Source organism: Pinus tabuliformis, chromosome 1_2 (genome assembly GCF_031772625.1).
Source record: "Pinus tabuliformis cultivar Carrire ecotype Pingquan chromosome 1_2, CPIR1, whole genome shotgun sequence".
Lineage (NCBI taxonomy): Eukaryota > Viridiplantae > Streptophyta > Pinopsida > Pinales > Pinaceae > Pinus > Pinus tabuliformis.
In genome coordinates, this window is record NC_142298.1 from 138,127,655 (window position 1) to 138,148,402 (window position 20,748).

The window sequence follows — 20,748 nt, forward strand, 5'->3', positions numbered from 1 at the left end:
GAAAATTATTTGGTTTATGTATAAAATATATTTAATGGATTTTATATTGAATGGTATATGTTGTATATTGACAAAAAACATCTCAAAATTTGTCAATTAAAAACAATATTGATCGAAACAATGATAGCACATCCAAAAAAGTAGAGAAGGAAAGTTCTTTGTAACTTCTTTCCAAAATTAATATGTTTGAACTATATGTAAGATTAAGTAATATGAATTGTTTAGCGTGTGTCATGCAAAGCCACAAAATGAAGAAGGTAGATAAGATTATTTTTAATCTAAGTGCAGAAGAGTGTGAAACCCTGATAGAAAAATTGCAGAAGGATGAATCACGTGAATGAAAAAATACTATTCAATATGACTTTTTTTGTTTTGTTTTGTTTTGAATTTTCATTAATAATATACTTAAGAATATTAGATAACATGTTTCAAACAATATATTAATTCATATATGTTTAATGTTTTCCAGGGAGCAACAACGAAGCGAAAGATCAGTGTCGTTCTAAGAAAATAAAAATCATATAACAAGTAAATGACGATGAATTGGTCCTTAGCTCATCTAGAGTGGTGTTGGAGGTTAATGAAAGGGGGAAGGGGAATTTTACAAAACTATTAGGGATATAGTGGAACAAACGTATAGATATACTCTCACTTACAGTACAAAAATAAATCCAACAATTCCAAGAACCAAATTATATCCAAACTACAGGAAGCATTTCCAGAGCAATGGTAGATGAGATCTCTAAGAATTGCAATAGAAAAAACATACAACAACAAAAAAGAATCATTCAAAAGGTAATATTCCTAATTAAAATGATTTTCTAGAATTATATGTATATATTACTACAAACCATTCATTAAATATCAATTTTGTTATATTTAGTTTTCATATATCAATATAAAAATAGTTTATTACTTTTTTCAGGAAGATTTTTGAAATCTCAAAGGATCAACCAGATGATATGCAAAACATGTCAATAGGAATGTGCAAACAAGTGTACAAGAAGATGGTAAAAGAAATAGAAATAATTGCATCACAAGAGGAGTCATTTGAACAAGAACATGCTTCAAATGTATGTAATCATGATTGACTTTGTACATATAAAAGAATAATTTGGCATTAAATATTAATTTTCAACAATTTTCTTGCATAAAAGAAAACAAAATGGAACTCATTCAACACATAAAATAGGACGACAAGGAAGAAAAGGGTTGATATTAAAGTTTGTGAGTATTTGTTAATATTTTCTTATAACAACTCAAGGTTTCATTTTTGTATATTTTAAGTTGTTTTACAGCAACCATCCTTGAGTGTCTTTAAATAGGTGCTAACATACAAAGAAGAGACATCAGAAGAATTAATTGACATTGGGTTAAATATGGGTTTTGAGTATATGTTGGAATATCAAAAATTAATTGTGGAATTTTTTAGTATCTATGTTGTTTTAATTCTTTGAGTTCATAATCAATAGAACAAAAAACATACTTTATATTAAATCTATGATTTATAATGGAGTATAAAACATGCAAGAAACAAAGTATGGAACTACGCCAGCAAAAGACTTGTTGCATCAAGATATGAGACTTGGTTTTCAAACCATGTGTACAGTTCATGAGTCACTTCTTGTTATGGTACATTTCTATTCAATTTACATTTATGTATATTATTTATTACAATTTTTATTATTTTCACCAATGTAGATACACTCGTTACATTTTATTTTAATGTTTGCAGATGGAAGAAGATCAAGAAGGCAAAAACAATCGATGCGATCAACAAAACATTTGTCCAAATAACCAAAGTCATGGAAGTAGCTCGAGCATTAACAACAGTTCCACTGAAGAATGATGATATATTTAGATATGAATGCAACCTATTATGTTTTTTGAAATAATTGTTTGTGAAAATTAGACATTTTGTTTAATGTAATGGACATAGTGTCCAATTGAAATAGAAGGGGATACTAATAAAATTCTCATTTTTTTATGTCAAATGGCCTCTTATTTATATATAATAAAATAAATTTTAATTTATTTTATTGTGTTATCCAATGTCATTGTGAAATGTTACACCACTAATTAAATATATGGATGATTAAATATTATAATAAAGAGATGTGAAATCTAATAATATAACAAGTTAATCCAAACATCATATGCAAATGCACTAATCAAATTTTAATTTACATGAATACTGTTATAAGATATATTCCAATTTTTTATGAATACTGGATTTTAAAAATCACAATAATTGCACTGGCACAGGTCGATGTTTCCAAAAAGATAAAATCTCATAAAAAAATTGGTGTGTCCATAACATAAACACGCATCAGTATGTTATGTTATATAAAATCATTGTTATAATGACATATTTTTGCATGACCATTGACTTTTTGGAAAACAATAGCACCGAGGTGTATAATTCTTCAGGCACCAATATTGTTTGTAATTAACACCTCAGTGCATTGTAATTCTTAAAGCACCAGTGCTTTCATATAATTAACTCCTTGGTGCTACAAAATATTATTTATAGTCCTAATGCATTATTAAAATTAATAGCACTGGTTCTTTTATATCCATAGCGCATCGGTGCATTTATACAAATAATACACATCAACTATGTGAGTTTAAATAAAAACACTAGGTCTGCAATATTTTTTTGCTTGCCCCAATGTCGTTACTTAAAAGAATGCCTTGGGGCGTTTTTTGATATATACACACCGAGGTAGTATACATTTCAGGCACCAATTTTCTTTGCATTCAACACATCGATGCTTTTAGTTATATATCCATCCCCAGCGCTATTATATATATAGGACACTAGTGCTACTTTTTCCATGAAGCACACCACAAAAAAAACATCTGCTAAAACCTTTGGCTACCTATATTTTTTCAGTTGTAATGAAGTTTCATTATAACCTCCAATAAAACATCTGCTACCACAAATGGATGTTTTAGCATATGTTTTTCTGAATGTTTTTACCAATTTTATAACAATAAAAACCTTAGTTATATCCTCTGCTAGAAGGTATTTTCCTTGTAGTGATATATACAAAATTTTTCAAATATCTAAAAACAATTGTAGGTATGCCTCCTGCATTACATCTGTAGAAGCCTCAGGTTAAAAATCCATGTAATAAAGTTAATAAAGGCAAAATAAGAACAAGGTCATGGGACACGTATTCGAAGCTGAATGTTGGGAAAAACATCCTAGTGGTTGTTCATTTGGTTTAATATGGCTAAGGGAAATTGTCAAAGGAAATGGCAAAGGCTTTGGAAAGGCAAAGAGACATTAATTGGCATTTATTTACGAAAATAAAGGAAATTAGGAGAAAAGGAAGGTGAAAGGTCATAGGTTGCATGTGAGGAGGAAAATAAAGGAAAATAATGGAAATTGAAGAAAACAGAGGCCTCATTGATAAAAAGGATTATGAGGTTTAGTTCATGGCCTTTTGACAATTTTTGGGTGGAGCTCTCTCTCTCTGTTCTCTCTATCACACACTTACAACATTATTGGGGCACTCTAGAATAGGAGGAAGAAAGGAAAAAGAAGGAAAAAGAAGCAAAGGGAAGCAAAGATCAAGCAAGGAAGAGCGAGATCAAGCAGCTACAACAAGATTACTTGTAGGTATCAAGTTTCATGTATGATTTCCTTGCTAGTTTTGGCATGCACGGTACATGCATGTGTGTTTTTGGTTCTCTTGTTGTCATTGGCATGGGTTTTGCTAGGTGTGATAGTGGTTTTCGTCCTTGCCTTTCCATTTTTAGATAGCAATGATGTGATGGGTTTCTCTTATGTTGGGTAGCTAGATTGTCAGATGGTTTCGAAACTGAGTGGGGTGGTATTAGAGGATAAACACAAGGCCTAAGAATCCTTGGACCAGTGAAGGTGGGATTTTAGTAAATCCTGATTATGTATACCCTCATTGGCCCTAGTAATCCTCAACCAGTGAATGGCAGGATATATGGTAAAGCCTAGAGGGTGGAGCCTCATTGGGCCTAAGAATCCTCTATTGGTGAATGGAGGGATATACGGTAAATCCTAGAGGTGGATATAGACTATTTCCTCATGGTTTAGGTGGATAGATCTAGAGTCATCCATGTCTGTATAGGCCTAGTGATCCTTGGACCGATATATGGTGGGATTGTGGTAAAGCTTGGTAGTGTATGTTTCTTGTTTGGGTCTAGGAATCCCTTGCCAGGATTGTGGTAAAGCCTAGTTGTATAGATGAGGGCTTGGGCTTAGGAATACCTTGGTGGATTGTGGTAAAGCCTAAGGAATCCCTAGTTGTTTTGTTGTAATTCCCACATTCATGCTTGGAACATGGAACGGGGGTTATTGGCTGAAAGAAAGATTTGGTTAAGCCCAATCTATGGTTAGGTGGTACGTGGAAGTCCCTAACTTGGTTGGATTTTTCATATGTTAATGAAAGATCCTTTCCCCTTATATTTCATTAGTATTTTTACTTGTTATTCCGTGGCTTTAATGGTTGATCTATCATTGTTAATATTTTGGTTATATGTTGGTATAAGCATGGTTTCATAACATATTTTAGCTATGGCCCTTAACATGTTTTGATTGGTAAACGAATGGCTATTTAATGCATGACCTAATAGATGTTATTACAAGTATTATGAGAAGGCACTAGACCTTCTTGGTAATTTTTAGATAAGTATCAGACCCTTATGTTCAGATAGGAATTTATAGCCTGTAGACTACATGTTCACAATGTGTTCGACGAAATGCATGTCATGGTTAGGCTTGGTTAGGCCAAGTCCTTTATCAATTTTTATGTTAGAGGTTTTTATTGGTGTCATTTATTGTCTTAGAAAGTCTCATCAATTTCTTGGTAGTGATCTAGATCCTAGCCCTGAAAATTTGGCTCAATTCTCGGGGTCTCAACACAGAATTCACTGAAAAAGACTGCAGTCTCTCCCTTGCAGGCTTGTGGGAGAGACTGGAGGGTTTCAATTACATGGAGGCCTTGTCATGGGAGCGAATGGGGGTTTAGTTTAATGAAAGGCCAGGTTAACTCAGGGGTTGGGCACCTAGAATGGTGGATTAGCTCCTGGGGGTTCTGTAGCACTTAAGGGAGGTATGTAAAGTGATGGTTTGTCGGTTCCACTTCCTTAATTGTGTAGAAATTTGAATAATATAACACTTATTCATAGAGATTATCCTGATTATACACTATTTTTGGAATGCATGCATAATACATAACCTCCTCTACCATTGATCATCAATTTGCGGAATAAAAAACAATTGCATGCGCACATTGAAACATCAATCACACATATCAACACAGAATGTAATGGGGAAAGCATACAGCTGAAAACCCCCAACTATCTGTATATTATAATGATAGAGAACATGTAACAATACATAGTACAATACTCCTCACAAGTACTCAGTATTATCTCCACCTGCTACACACAAACTAGCTCAGATCTAAACAAGTCACGGGTTCAAATCTCCTCCACTGTTTGCCTGCCTCTACTGCGCAATCCAAGTTGAGATAGATCTGATCCAAGTTCAAATTTCCTTGGCTTGTACTGCGCAATCCTCATTGGCAATCTCTATCAATGATTGTGCAAATCTCATGCACAAAGATAGTCACAACTGATAGTAGTCTCACCCTTTCACCAACCTCTAACACTTGTCTCCACTGAACTGTCCATGCACTGAGTTAACTGATGCATTATTTAGTTGATTTATGAGTTAATAATTAGTGAATTAATTAATAATTAATTCACATCACTCATCACTAGTGTATTTGGCAGTTAGACTAAATACAACTAGTTCAACTAAGTCAAACTGAACACAACTCCATCAACTTCTCAATCAACTCCACCAAACTCAATCACTTGAGTTCTAACTGAAGTCCATCATGCAATAGCTCAACTAACCCATAGGAAAAGTGTATTTCCTTCTGGCAGTTGCATGTGCCACATCCGTAGCTCGAACTGAAGTGTTGCAAGAGGATAAGATAATGTTTATAGTCCAAATATTATTAAGAGCTAATAATATTTGACTGTTCTATTTTTAGACTAGCAGTCTAAAAATAGACTCCGCCCATATGTCTAAAAATAGAAGTCCATCTATTTTTACCAACATGACCAATCATCCATAAATAGCATCCTGCAACTCATAGACCATGATCCATATGTCTAAAAATAGACATAGTCTACAAATAGACTTTGCGCCAAAAATAGCCTACGGGCCCACTTAGTGAAGGCGACTTCTTTTCACTAAGCTCCATCATCTTGTTGCATTTTCAACACTCCATCTCAACAAGATATGGATTATCTGCAACCCCTATCCTGCCTCTATGGTATTCAAATTTGTTCCTGGTGAGTGCCTTTGTCAAGATATCAGCATCTTGATCCTCCGTGGGAATGTATGAAAGTAACATGATTCTCCGCTGCACACAATCTCTGATATGATGGTACCTGATGTCGATGTGCTTAGATCTATCATGAAATACTGGATTAGCAGATATTTTAATGCAACTCTAGTTATCACAATAAATCACAGCAGGCTCCAAGTGTGACCCGAACAACCTGACTAGGATCTTCGTCATCTATATAGCCTCGCATGCAGCCAAACTTGCTACCATATACTCGGCCTCTGTTGAACTGAGTGCCACAGATATCTGCTTCCTGTTGTACCAAGAAACTATTATCGACCCGATACTGAAGATCCTCCAGATGTGCTCTTTCTGTCCGTTGGGCTCCCTGCCCAATTTGCATCTGTGAAGCCACATAGCTTCACCTCATCCTCCTGTCTGTACCACAATCCATATCCTGATGTGCCTCTGAGATAATGCAATACATGCTTGCCTGCCTTTCAGAAGAGCTTGGTTGGCTTAACCATAGCTTGTGAAAGCTGGTTAACAGCATAGCATATATCGGGTCGTGTACTGACCAGATACATAAGCGACCCCACCAATTGTCGATAAACAGTGGCATCCACTACCTTCGCTGAAGTAGCATCCTCCTTCCTCCAACCTCCAGGAAAAGGAGTATCAATAGGCTTGCAGCCATGCATGTTGAACTTCTCCAGTATCTCCCGGGCATAGTTACCCTGAGAAACAAATAGTCCATCACTACGTTGCCAAATTTCCAATCCCAGGAAATAATGAAGGAGGCCCAAGTCCTTCATCTCAAACTCTCTAGCAAGATCCTCCTTGCATGAAAGTATCAACATCTCATCTCCCGTCAAAATCAAATCATCTACATAAAGTACAATGATCAGCAACTTACCCTCTAGTCTTGGGACAATCTCCCATGCGCTGTTTCTGACAATCAAATCATACTCTTCCACCATGGCATCTACCCATGCGGGATCCTCCACAGCTTTCTCGAAAGAGGATGGCTCAGTCACGACACATTTTCTCACAAGAGCCATGTATCTAGTGTACCGATCAGGTGACTGTCTCTATCTGCGCTGTGCTATAGGTGGTCCTACAACCTTCTCTGCATCTTGAGCCAATCGCTCAGCTTCTGTAGTGCGCTTTCGCCCTTTGATGGTTGGCGCTGCATGAGTGGTCTCTTCCACTCCATGAACTTCATCTTATGGCTGATCCACATCCTGAAGCTCATCCTTAGGAACTAATAGCTCCTCATCTGCATGCAAGTGTGGCTCCCTCTCAAGCGAACACTTCATGGCTTTCTCCTCCTGAAATTTGATATCCCATCGCACAATAGTCTTGCGACTGTCTGAAAAATACACACGATAGTTGTGGGGCGTATCAATGTACCCCAAAAATATCCCAGCCTCTGCAGTAGGCTCTAGCTTCTTCCTGGCATCCTTTGTCACATGCATGTAAACAGGAGAACCAAAAATCCTCAAATGGGAAATATCAGGCCTCTTACCAGAATAAGCCTCCTCAGGTGTACTCATGCCAAGTATCTTGTGAGGACAATGGTTCTACACATATACTGCAGTATTGCATGCCTCCGCCCACAAGTGAAGGGGTAGCCCCTGATCATGCAACATCGCCTGTGCAGCACCCACGATCGTTCTGTTCTTCTGGTCAGCAACCCCGTTCTGCTGTGGGTTGTGGGGAGCTATGAGCTCTCTTCGGATCCCTTCTACACTGCAGAAGTCCTTGAACTCGCCAGAGATGAATTCACCACCATTGTCGCTCCTAAGAGCCTTCACCTTCTTCCCTGATTCCTTCTCAACCAGTGATTTGAACTCACACAACTTTGAGTATGTCTCGCTCTTCTTCTGCATGAAGAAGATCCAACCCTTTCGAGAGAAATCATCAACAAAGATCACATAGTACTTGTGCTTTGCTGACGAAGCTACTGAGAAAGGTCCACACACGTCTGTGTGAATTCTCTTAAGGATCGTCGTGGAGAGACTATCCTTCTCGTGAAAGGTGGCTTTCACAAATTTTCCCAAAGTACACCCCTTGCATTGATCTGACTTCTCAAGAGTGCCTTTAGGAAGCCCAGTAGAAATTTGCTGCAGTATCTTCAAGGCTCCATGGTGAAGGTGGCCCAATCTCCGGTGCCGCAACTCACCATCATCCTAGCTCACCAATCCTTCTGCCTTGCATGCCATTGTTACGTAGCCATCTACATGCAATTGATAAAGGTTCTTGACTCGAACCCCTATCTTCCAGGTTTCTCCAGTTGTCTTACTGCGCAGGAAAGCCTCTCCCTTGCTAAAGACAACATCATATCCCTTGTCTTCTAACATCACCACAGAGATAAGATTCTTCTTCAATCCTGTAACATGCATCACTTCCTTCAATACAAAGGGTTTACCAGACTCCCTCTCAAAGGAAATGGTACTGATACCGGTTGCACTGTATCTACCATCATCGCCCATCACGATGTGCACTCCAAGATATTTCTCATCCAGATCAGAAAACAAATCTCGATCTCCTGTCATGTGAAAAGATGCACCACTGTGCAAGAACCATACCGATCCCATCACACTCGATACCAAGCATGCAATCAGTGAAAAATCTAGCTCAAACTGCGAGGCTAAGGCCTCTCCCACTACAGATCCAGTAGCTTGCTTATTTTTCTTCTTTTGCGGACAATTTGTGGCATAATGTCCGTGCTGGTGATAGTGAAAGCAGTTCACCTTGGACATGTCCTGCTTTCTGCCTTTCGCACCGGAATGAGAAGCTTTCTTGTTCTTCCCCTTCTTTGCTTTGGCAGCCAAAGCGAAATTTTCTTCATCAGATGCCTTTGATGAAGATCCATCCCTGGTATTCTGCCTGATCTCCTCTTGCACAAGATCAGACCAAAGTCTCTCCCATCCTAGCAATTTCTCCCGACCATTGACAGAGTCCTGATAGGAATGCCAACTCTTCAGAAGACCAAGGAGATCCAAGCTCACCAATTCCTCATCATCGACAGTCACCCCCACACTTCCCAGCTCATCCCAGCATTGGGTGAACTTCGTGAGATACTTGGGCATACTGTCTCCTTTCTCACACTTAATGTTTCTGAGTTTATCCTTGAGCGCCAACTTCCTCTGGTTGCTCTTGCTTTGGAATAAATCTGTCAACGCTTTCCACATCAAGTATGGAGAAGCCTTTCCATGCAGGCTGGATACAATGTGATCCTTCATGCCCTCAAACAGAATCCTTCGACACTTTGTTGTCTTCTTTTGCCAAGCCTCAATGTGAGCAGCATCAGTAGGCTTTGGGACCTCAGCATCTATGAACTCCTTCAACCCATTGTCATCTAACACCGCCTCCATCCTGTCTTTCCATGCAATATAATTCGAGCTTCCTTCAAGGGCATACTCCAATCGCAATATATTGAAAGACATTTCAACTTCGACACCAAGAAAACACTGCTGCAAATTTGAATTGCACCAGCTCAAAACTCAACCGCTTCTGATCTAAAATTCGTGAGAACAAAGTATTTCTCGTACAAAGACTGACTGTATGGGAATTTACCGGATATCTCACCTTCCAAAAGAAGGATGAATCCAGAGGCTACCTGGCCCGATTATAGACTCTGCCGAAAGAAATAAAATGTAATCACTTTCTGAATAATAGATCTGATGATCAACTTTGCTCTGATACCATGTAGAATTTTTCTACAAATCAGATAGCTCCGATACCATGTAAAAATTTGAATAATATAACACTTATTCACAGAGATTATCCTAATTATACACTATTTGCGAAATGCATGCATAATACATAACCTCCTCTACCATTGATAATCAATTTGCGGAATTAAAAACAATTGCATGCGCACATTGAAACATCAATCACACATATCAACACAGTATGTAATGGGGAAAGCATACAGCTGAAAACCCCCAACTATCTATATATTATAATGATAGAGAACATGTAACAATACATAGTACAATACTCCTCACAAGTACTCAATACTATCTCCACCTGCTACACACAAACTATCTTAGATCTGAACAAGTCACGGGTTCAAATCTCCTCCACTGTTTGCCTGCCTCTACTGCACAATCCAAGTTGAGAATAGATCTAATCCAAGTTTGAATTTCCTTGGCTTGTACTGCGCAATCCTCATTGGCAATCTCAATCAATTATTGTGCAAATCTCATGCACAGCTATAGTCACAACTGATAGTAGTCTCACCCTTTCACCCACCTCTAACACTTGTCTCCACTGAACTGTCCATGCACTGAGTTAACTGATGTATTCTTTAGTTGATTTATGAGTTAATAATTAGTAAATTAATTAATAATTAGTTCACATCACTCATCACTAGTGTATTTGGCAGTTAGACTAAATACAACTAGTTCAACTAAGTCAAACTGAACGCAACTCCATCAACTCCTCAATCAACTCCACCAAACTCAATCACTTGAGTTCTAACTGAAGTCCATCATGCAATAGCTCAACTAACCCATAGGAAAAGCGTATTTCCTTCTGGAAGTTGCATGTTCCAAATCCATAGCTCAAACTGAAGTGCTACAAGAGGATAAGATAATGTTTATAGTCCAAATATTATTAAGAGCTGATAATATTCGACTGTTCTATTTTTAGACTGGCAGTCTAAAAATAGACTCCGCCCATATGTCTAAAAATAGAAGTCCATCTATTTTTACCAACATGACCAATCATCCATAAATAGCATCCTGCAACTCATAGACCATGATCCATATGTCTGAAAATAGACATAGTCCAAAAATAGACTTTGTGCCAAAAATAGCCTGCGGGCCCACTTAGTGAAGGTGACTTCTTTTCACTAAGCTCCATCATCTTGTTGCATTTTCAACAAACTGCACTTAGGGAGTTGAATGGTATCATAGAAAATATTTTTCACATGTTTACCCAAGTGGACCGATTAGCTTGGGTAAATGTGGGCGGAGGATGTTACAAAGTGGTATCAGAGCATGGTTCAACTCTTGGACTAGATGGGCGGAATGTGTTTGGCATTCATGTGTGAAGAATGTATATGTTCTTGTTACGTATGCATGGTGGTAGTCATTGTTACAATTATGTTTCCATTTAGGATTTGATGACGTTGTTGTTGGGATGGGCTTATCATGAATGCATGTCAGTTGTATATGCATATGTTATGCATGTTACTGTCTATATGTTGTTGTGCATGCATTATTATGGTTATGGTTATGCATTCATAGTAGGTTAGATATGCATCATGAGGTCATTGTATGTAGTTATGTCATCATGACGTTGTTTGTAAGAGATGATGTTGATATGTTGGCTAAGATAGAGCAGGAGATGCAAACTATTAGAGTGAGGTTGTAGCACTAGATATCGGGGTAAGAGTAGATTGCCATACAAATTGTGTGGTGGTTACGTAGGTATGTTGGTTAATGGTTGTTATAAGAATTAGGGTTATGTACATGTATGTTAGTCTATGGTTGTTGTGGTTACATGTATGATAGATGTTATTTAATTAGTGTGATTATATGTACATGCGTTGGTTAGTCATGAATGATAATAACTTATTGTTGTGTGCATTGCAATCATACATATGATGTTTATGGTAATTTCATTTAAGATCTTGATGTTATATGTATCATGCTAATTGGATTGGCCTGCACATATGGTTAAGGGTATGATATTCAGGTATGAGCGGATATACTTGTGATATTGTGTCATATTAATCTAGATTGACCTGTACAGATGTGATACCTCCCCTGAGATACATTGAGGCATGAGTTTGATGATGTCATCTATTTGTTTTATTTAACATGGTATGTTTATAGGTTGTTTGAATGTTTGAATAATGACATGATATGAGTATGTGTCCATAATATTGCATGAAGAAATGATCTTGTATTAAGATGACCATGCTAACATAATATGTGTTGAGACAACTGATATGTACTTAAGTGTAAGTAGGTGATAGTTGTAGCATTATGTCTTATGACTATTAGTTGATTATGACATGGTTGTTATTCTTGGTAAAGGTTTATTTCAAATTAATATACATAATGTCTTGATCTTTAGAATGTGACTTACATGTGTGAATAGTTGTAGGGAAACATGCTTAGTATTAGCATGATAAGGTAATAGTTGATTTGTTTATATAACAAATAGCTAGGTGATGTGATAGTAGATAATAAGATTCAATTGTAGTAAGGAAAAAGGTAAAAGGAAGGAATTGGGTAACAATTCCTTAGGCAATGTTTGGAAAGCGCATTTCCAAACGTATGAGTGCTTTACATTAATATAGGAAGTCTTATTAACCTTGATTTCGTCTAACATTATGTGGATATGTGCTATATCTATGAACATGTATTTGACAGGTATCACAATTGGTTTTCAATTTTGGATGGATTTGTTAAGGAATTGAATTCCTTGAGAGATGATATATGTACATGTTCAGTTACAGGGTAGCATGCTTGGCACATCAAGAAAAGGTAATCGGTACATTGTTATGTTTATTTATGCACTGATAGTTATGTGTTTATGATTGGATGATGCAGGGGATTGCATGGAAAAAGAGACTTCCATGAAATATTGAAGAAGGTTTAGGTCGATATTTCCCTTGAAAGCATTGGGAACCCATGGGGATTGAGTCATGGCATATGTTGAAAGTTTTTTTCTTTTGGTATTTTTTGATTTGTTTCCGCTTGATTTGTGGTTTTTTTGTGTCTAGTTCATGATCACGCCACTTGTATGTGGTGTCATATTGCTATTGGTTTTTCATGGTTTCTTCTTGTTCTTGCCTTTCATGTTTTAGGGGCCTTGGGATTTGGTTGGGGGAAAGAGGAAATTTAATGGAGCTCGGGTAGAGCTGAATGAAACCTAACAGGTAATGTAGGATCAATATGAAGCTTGATGCATGTATAAGGGAAGTTGAAGGCAAGAATATGACAACCAGTTGGATTGGTTGGGTCCATTGGCAGAAAATGGATGGTAGCAGGACAATCATGAGAAATATAACAAAACGGTAAAGTGAATGGGCTTAAATAACAGATGCTTTGGCTAAGTTTGGAACTGTTGTTCTCGATGTTGTGCATGTTGTGATTGGATAAAGGGAGTTCTCTTAACCTTGACCTTATAATATTTGGTAATTATGTTGTGATCATGATTATGCTAATGATTACACACACACACACACACACACACACACACATATGTATGTATATTGTTGTTTGACAAGGTCGTCAGGGATCATGATCGTTTTATGCTAATGTTTACATGTATGTATGTATGTATGTATGTATGTATGTATGTATGTATGTTGTTTTCTAACATGGTTATCAAGGATAATTCCTGTGGAAGAATGATTGCTTGGGAATGTGAATGGCATGAAGAGGGTCCTAGTCTTATGAGGAATCGAGTGGGAAGAGTAGCCTTGACATATCTGTGAGTTTAGTATCATGTGGATATGAATTAATATTATGTGATTATATTTTCTATTTTATGTTATGGCAGGTAATGCTGAGGGATACATCATCGGAATGAAGTAGTGTGATCTGCAACATGCTGGGACAATCATGGATAGTGGATAAGACACTAGAAGCAAGGTCGCTTGGTAAGGACATTGGGGTCTTAAGATGTACATTATTGGTGTTGTGTACATGTAGCATATGTAGTATTCTGTACATTTGGTGTTGTGTGCATGTTGTATATATGGTGTTGTGTGCATATTGCATATCTAGTGCTGGGTATAGATGGTAATATGTACATGTTGTATATGTGGTGCTATGTACACATGGTGTTGTGTGCATGTTGTACATGTGGTGCTATGTACATATGGTGTTGTGTGCATGATTGTACATGTTGTGTTGTGTGCATGTGATGTTGTGTAAATGTTGTACATGTGGTGTTGTGTACATGACGTGCATGTGGTGTTGTGTACACGTGATGTCATGTACATGTTGTGCATGTGATGTTGTGTACATGTTGTATAGGTGGTGCATTGTACATGTGGCATTGTGTAGGTGGTGTCATGTACATGTGATGTTGTGTACACATTGTGCACGTTGTGTCATGTACATGTGGTGTTATGTACACCTTATGCAGGTCGTGTTGTGTACAAGAGGTATTATGTACATATTGTACACGTGGTATTGTTGGACATGTGGTATTGTGTGCATGTCATGCATGATGTATCATGTACATGGGGTACTGTGTTATGTGCATTGTGTAGTTGTTGTATCATGACGTGTATTCGTTGTGCTGTAATATTTGGAGGTATATGTATTGTGTTGTACACATGGTGCAGGTGTATGTATTGTGTTGTGTTGTACACTGGGTGTATCTATATGTGTTGTGTTGTACACTGGGTGTAGCTATATGTGTTGTGTTGTACACTGGGTGTAGGTGTATGTATTATGTTGTGGGTTACACTAGGAGTAGGTGTATGTGTTCGGTAGTACACCATGTGTGAGTGTATGTGTGTGATGTACATTGTGTGTATGTGTACATGTTTGAAGAGAATCAAAGGAAATAGGTGCTTGTCAGTATGGAAACTGATCTGGTGTGTGTACAAAAAGGACAAAGGACAAAGGTAGAAGCAACAGACTAATTGAAGGATAAGTACTAGTATTTGGTTTCAGTTTTAATTATGCATGTGATCTATGATTCTGGTTTATGATAGTTACATGTGATATATGATTTTAATTATGGTGGTTGCATTTTGAGCTAACCGGATGGGATATGTTTATTCATGATGATTAATCCAAAAACTAGTTTGACTTGTTGTGACAAGAAGTGAACAAAATTGTAAGTGTATCTTATTGATAGGCCATCAATGAGGTATGTTTTGAATTTATTTCAATTCATTTTGAGTCTAATGGAAATTATGTGCTTGATACAGGAAAGCATGGAAAATGTTCGGTTTGGGTGGTTGAAACTGATTGCAAGAATTAGAAGCAACAACATAAGGAATTGGAACAAGTAGCAGTATGTCGGGAGTCCATTCAGGAGCAGGGCCATTGTGGGACTAGTACCCAATAGTGTCCATTGATTTCCATGAGCATGCTATGATTGGTATGATGGTTTTGAGGTAGGGAGGGGTCATCCAAGGGACTATGTAGCAACGAAGGGGATGACCGCAAAACTTGGAAGGTGTGTGACTCCATGAAAGGGGGTGATCAAATTGCCCAAGGGACTATGTAGTAGAGAAGGTAAGGTCGAGGAATACATTTGTTTGGTTATTAGCATTGTTCGATGGAATCAGATGCACATTGGGAGTGTGCCCTGGAACAATGAGTTGATAACTGTTCATTGAGAGGAAAAGTGGCACATGATTATAGTGCTAGACATTGGATGCAAGTTTGAATTTGGAAATGGATTTTGGACTTCCTAGGAAGGAGGTGAATCCTGGTACTACTTTGTTGGTGGAGGTGTGAGCCTCTGGATTCCCTTGTTGATTGATACAAATGTTGTATCCTTTTATTTGTTGGTTGAGGAAATGTTCATATGTATATATGTGTACATTATTGTAAGTATTGTATCGAGTTGGATTTATAAAGCTCCATAGATAGTGTGATTATTTGTTGGTTGAAGAAAATGTGTATGAGTATATACGTGGTTGATATTGTCAATACCGTAATGAGTTGTCTTATAAAGCTCTAGTAAAGGTATGTTTGTCATGTTTCAGTAGTGGTCATTGTAAATATTACAACGAGTTGTGTTATAAAGCTCCATGGGAAGTACATTTTTATTTTTAATGGTCTTGCTAGTTGTATGTGTCATTGAACATTGAGTACAGTGTTCCCTTAAGGGGGAGGGGTTTGAAACAACCGTGGGTTAAAATTCCATTTAACAAAGCTAAAAAGGAAAAATAAGACCAAGGTCACGGGACACGTATTCCAAGCTGAATGTTGGGAAAAAAATTCTAGTGGGTGTTCATTTGGTTTAATGTGGCTAATGGAAATTGGCAAAGGCAGTGGCAAAGGCTTTGGAAAGGCAAAGAGACATTAATTGGTCTTTGTTTATGAAAATTAAGGAAATTAGGAGAAAAGGAAGGTAAAAGGTCACATGTTGCATGTGAGGAGGAAAATGAAGGAAAATAATGGAAGTTGAAGAAAATAAAGGCTTCATTGATAAAAAGGCTTATGAGGATCAGTTCATGGTCTTTTAATAGTTTTTGGGTGGAGCTCTCTCCCCATTCTCTCTCACACACACTTAGAGCATTCTTGGAGCACTCTAGCATTGGAGGAAGAAAGTAAAAGGAAGGACAAGAAAGCAAATGGAAGCAAATATCAAGTAAGCAATAGAGAGATCAAGCGGCTACAATGAGATTACTTGCAAGTATCGAGTTGCATGTGTGTTTTCCTTACTAGTTTTGGCATGCATGGTACATGCATGACTATTTTTAGTTCTCTTGTTGTTAATGGCATGGGTTTTTCTAAGTTTGACAGTGGTTTTCAGCCTTTTCTTTCCATTTCTAGATAGCCATGGTGTGATGGGGTTTCTCTTATTTGGTTGACATGGATTGTCGAATGGTTTAAAAATTGAGTGTGCTGGTCTCAGGGGAGAAACACAAAGCCTAGGAATCCCTGGACCGATGAAGGTGGGATTGTGGTAAATCTTGATTATGTATACCCTTGTTGGGCCTACGAATCCTCGACCAATGAATAGAGGGATATATGGTAAATCCTAGAGGGTAGAGCCTCATTGGGCATAAGAATCCTCAATTGGTGAATGGCAGGATATATGATAAATCCTAGAGGTGGATACATACAAATTCCTCATAGTTTAGGTGGAGAGATTTAGAGGCATCCATGCTTGTATAGGCCTAGTGATCCCTGCACCGGTACATGGTGATTGAGGTAAAGCCTGATAGTGTATGTTTCTTGTTTGGGCCTAGGAATCCCTTGGTTGGATTGTGGTAAAACTTAGTTGTATAGATGAGGGCTTTGGCGTAGGAATCCCTTGGTGGATTGTGGTAAAGCCTAAGGAATCCCTCGTTGTTTTGTTGTAAGTCCCACATTCATGATTGGAATATGGCATGAGGTTGATTAGATGAAAGAAAGATTTGGTTCAGCCCAATCTATGGTTGGTTGGTACATGAAAATTGTGAGTTTGTTGGATTTTGTATATGTTAATGAAAGCTCCTTCTCCCTTGTATTTCATGAGTATTTGTACTTGTTATTACGTGGCTTTAATGGTTGATTTATCATTTTTAATATTATGGTTATATGCTGGTTATAAGCATGGTTTCATGACATATTTTAGTTATAACTCTTAACATGTTTTGATTGGTAAATGAATGGTTATTAAATGTATTACCTAATAGATTTTATTGCAGCTATTATGAGAAGGAACTAGACCTTCTTGGATATTTCCAGATAATTATCAAACCCTTATGTTCAGATATGCATTTATACTCTATAGACTACATGTTCACAATGTGTTTGACGAAATGTTTGTCATGGTTAGGCTTGGTCAGGCCAAGTCCTTGATCAATTTTTATGTTAGAGGCTTTGTCTTGGTGTCATTTATTATCTTAGAAAGTATCATCATGTTTTGGGTAGTGATATAGATCCTAGCCCTGAAATATTGGCTCAAATCTTGCGGTCTCAGGTACAGAACTCGCTGAAAATTATCGCAGTCTCTCCCTTGCAGGCTTGTGCGAGTGATTGGAGGGCTTCAGTCACATGGAGGCCTTGTCATGGGAGTGACTCCGGGTTTAGTTCAATGAAAGGCTAGGTTAACTCAAGGGTTGGGCAACTGGTGTGGTGGATTAGCTCTCGGGGGTCTTGTAGCACCTGAGGGAGGTCCGTAAAGTGTTGGTTCATCAGTTCCACTTCCTTAACTACACTTAGGGAGTTGAATCATATCATAGTAACTCTTCATCACATGTTTACCATGGTGGATGGTTAGTTTGGGTAAATACGGTAGCAGGGTGTTACAACATCCTTCAACTCCCATATAACTTCTTCATGGTTGTAGCATGTCCACTAGACCTTTTCCTACCCTATGGATTTTTTATAGAACACTCTAAAATTACTATCTAATATACATATTGTTTGTGCCTAGAAGTCTCCTTCTAGCTCCACATGAATCATAATTTAATTAATGACATGGTTAGGATCAGACACTTACATTTTTAGATAAGGAAAATGAAATACATTATGCACATTCATCAATGTAGACAATGCAAACATGTATACAATTGGTCATATCCTGCCCAATATTTTAAATGGACCACAGAATCTAGTTGTAGGTTAGTATAACTTTCTAGCTTCCAAGAACTTTTCTTCGGATTCACTTCAAAAATACATAATCTCCCACTTTAAATTATCCATTTATCTTTCTCTTATCTACATAAATATTATATATATCTTGAGCTACAATTGTTCTTTATCTTAACCATCTAATCTTCCATCTACTTAAGTAATTTTAACCCAAATTCCATTAGGATTGTTGGGCTATCCTAATTTGGAAAAGTATTTCACTTTCTGCCATTTAAAGACTCAAACATGCTAAGCATCAAAGAAGATGGATATCCATTATTGTATGCTAATTCAACCAAATGAAAATAATCCTTCCACTTAAATGTCTTACTGATCACATACATTCTCAATATATCCTGAATCACTTGGTTAACATTATCTACCCACCCATTCATCTATGAATAATATTTTGTGTTAGAATTCAAATATGTACCAAATAATTTAAACAGTCCCCTCCAAAGTTTGAATTAAGTTTTCAATCTCTGTTTGAAACAATTTCCTTACGTATTCCATGCAACTGAGCAATTTCCTTCATGTAAATATTTGCAATATTAACTACCTTATGGCTTAATTTCACTAGATTGAAATGAAAAATCTTTGTCAAATTATCCACTAACACCATAATTGAATCATGTTTCCTTATTTTTCCAGGCAACTTATTGATGAAATCAATAATCATCACTCCCTATTACCACTCTAGGATTAGCGATAGTTGTAGCAAATCTGCTAGGTGTTTATGCTCAATTTTCACTCTTTAACATGCTATACACGTGCCTATGTAATCAATTGCATCCTTTTTCATCCCTAGCAAAAATTATTGTCTTCTTATTATTGCAAATGTCTTTTGGTAATCATGATGTCTTGCATATGGAACATTATGCATCCCCTTCAACACTAGCTTCCTCAATTATCTAGAATTAGGAACATACACTATCATTGTTCTTATACATAAGTATTTCACATTCTCTTAGCTTATACTCTTTACTATTGTACTTATTCATGTTGTAAGTGTTTTTTCATCTATAAATAATGTTGGTCTACAACAATAACTTCTAAAATTCTCCCCTTTAAATATGATGTATGTATACTAATGGCTATAGCATGCATGGCATCTACCATTCTATTGAGTGCATAAGAAACTTTATTCTCCTTTGATATTCTTGATGTAAAAATCATACTCACTTAATAATTCCAACCATTTGGTTTGTCTATCATTTAGAGTTAGTTCTTCAAACAAATATTTTAAATCATTGTGGTAACAAATATTCAAAAACAACTATGTTATATCCTCAATTTGAACTTCTTCTACATTAAATTTGGGGAAAATCTTAAGGATGGAAATTCATATTAAAGTGTAGAAACCTCGGAAAATCTTAACAGTCCTTAATATGCAAACAATACAATGTTTGGTGATAATTTTGTAAAATTGTTCAAATTTATAATGATCTCATATAGTGTATACAAAATTTGGTGATTTTAAAATTAAAATAAATTTATCCTGTAAAATGTTGGCAAAACATTTTTAGAAATACTATAAATAAGCAGCTGTTTTTTTTTTTGTTGCAAAAATCATGGAAAATTAGTCCATCTACAAAAGTTAGCCCCGAAATTTTACCATATAAGTAATGCATCCACATCTTCAATGCATGTACTATGACCACAAGCTTTAGGTCATGTGTGGTGTAATTATACTCATGTTCCTTAAGCTATATAGATTCTAGACTTATATTTGATGTCATGCCCATTCTAAGTAAGGAGTCAACCATTTCCTTATTTACGTGAATTTTTGCATACCATAAAGTTTTCATTTAGATCTATAATAATTAGGGTAGGTGCACCACTAAGTAACTCCTTTAATAGCTAAAAAAATTCTTCAAACTCTAGTGTCCATTCAAATTTGGTTCCCTTCTTTTGTAAAGAAGTGATGGGATGAGAAATACTTGAAAATCCTTCAATAAATCTCCTATAATATCTAATTAATCCCATAAAATATCCAAAATTTAAAACTTTCTTTGGGGCTATCCATCTTGTATTCACTTCACTCTTCTTTGGATCCACTTCCGTCCTTTGAAACGATGTCCCAAATAGTGAATTCACCTGTTGATAAAAATAACACT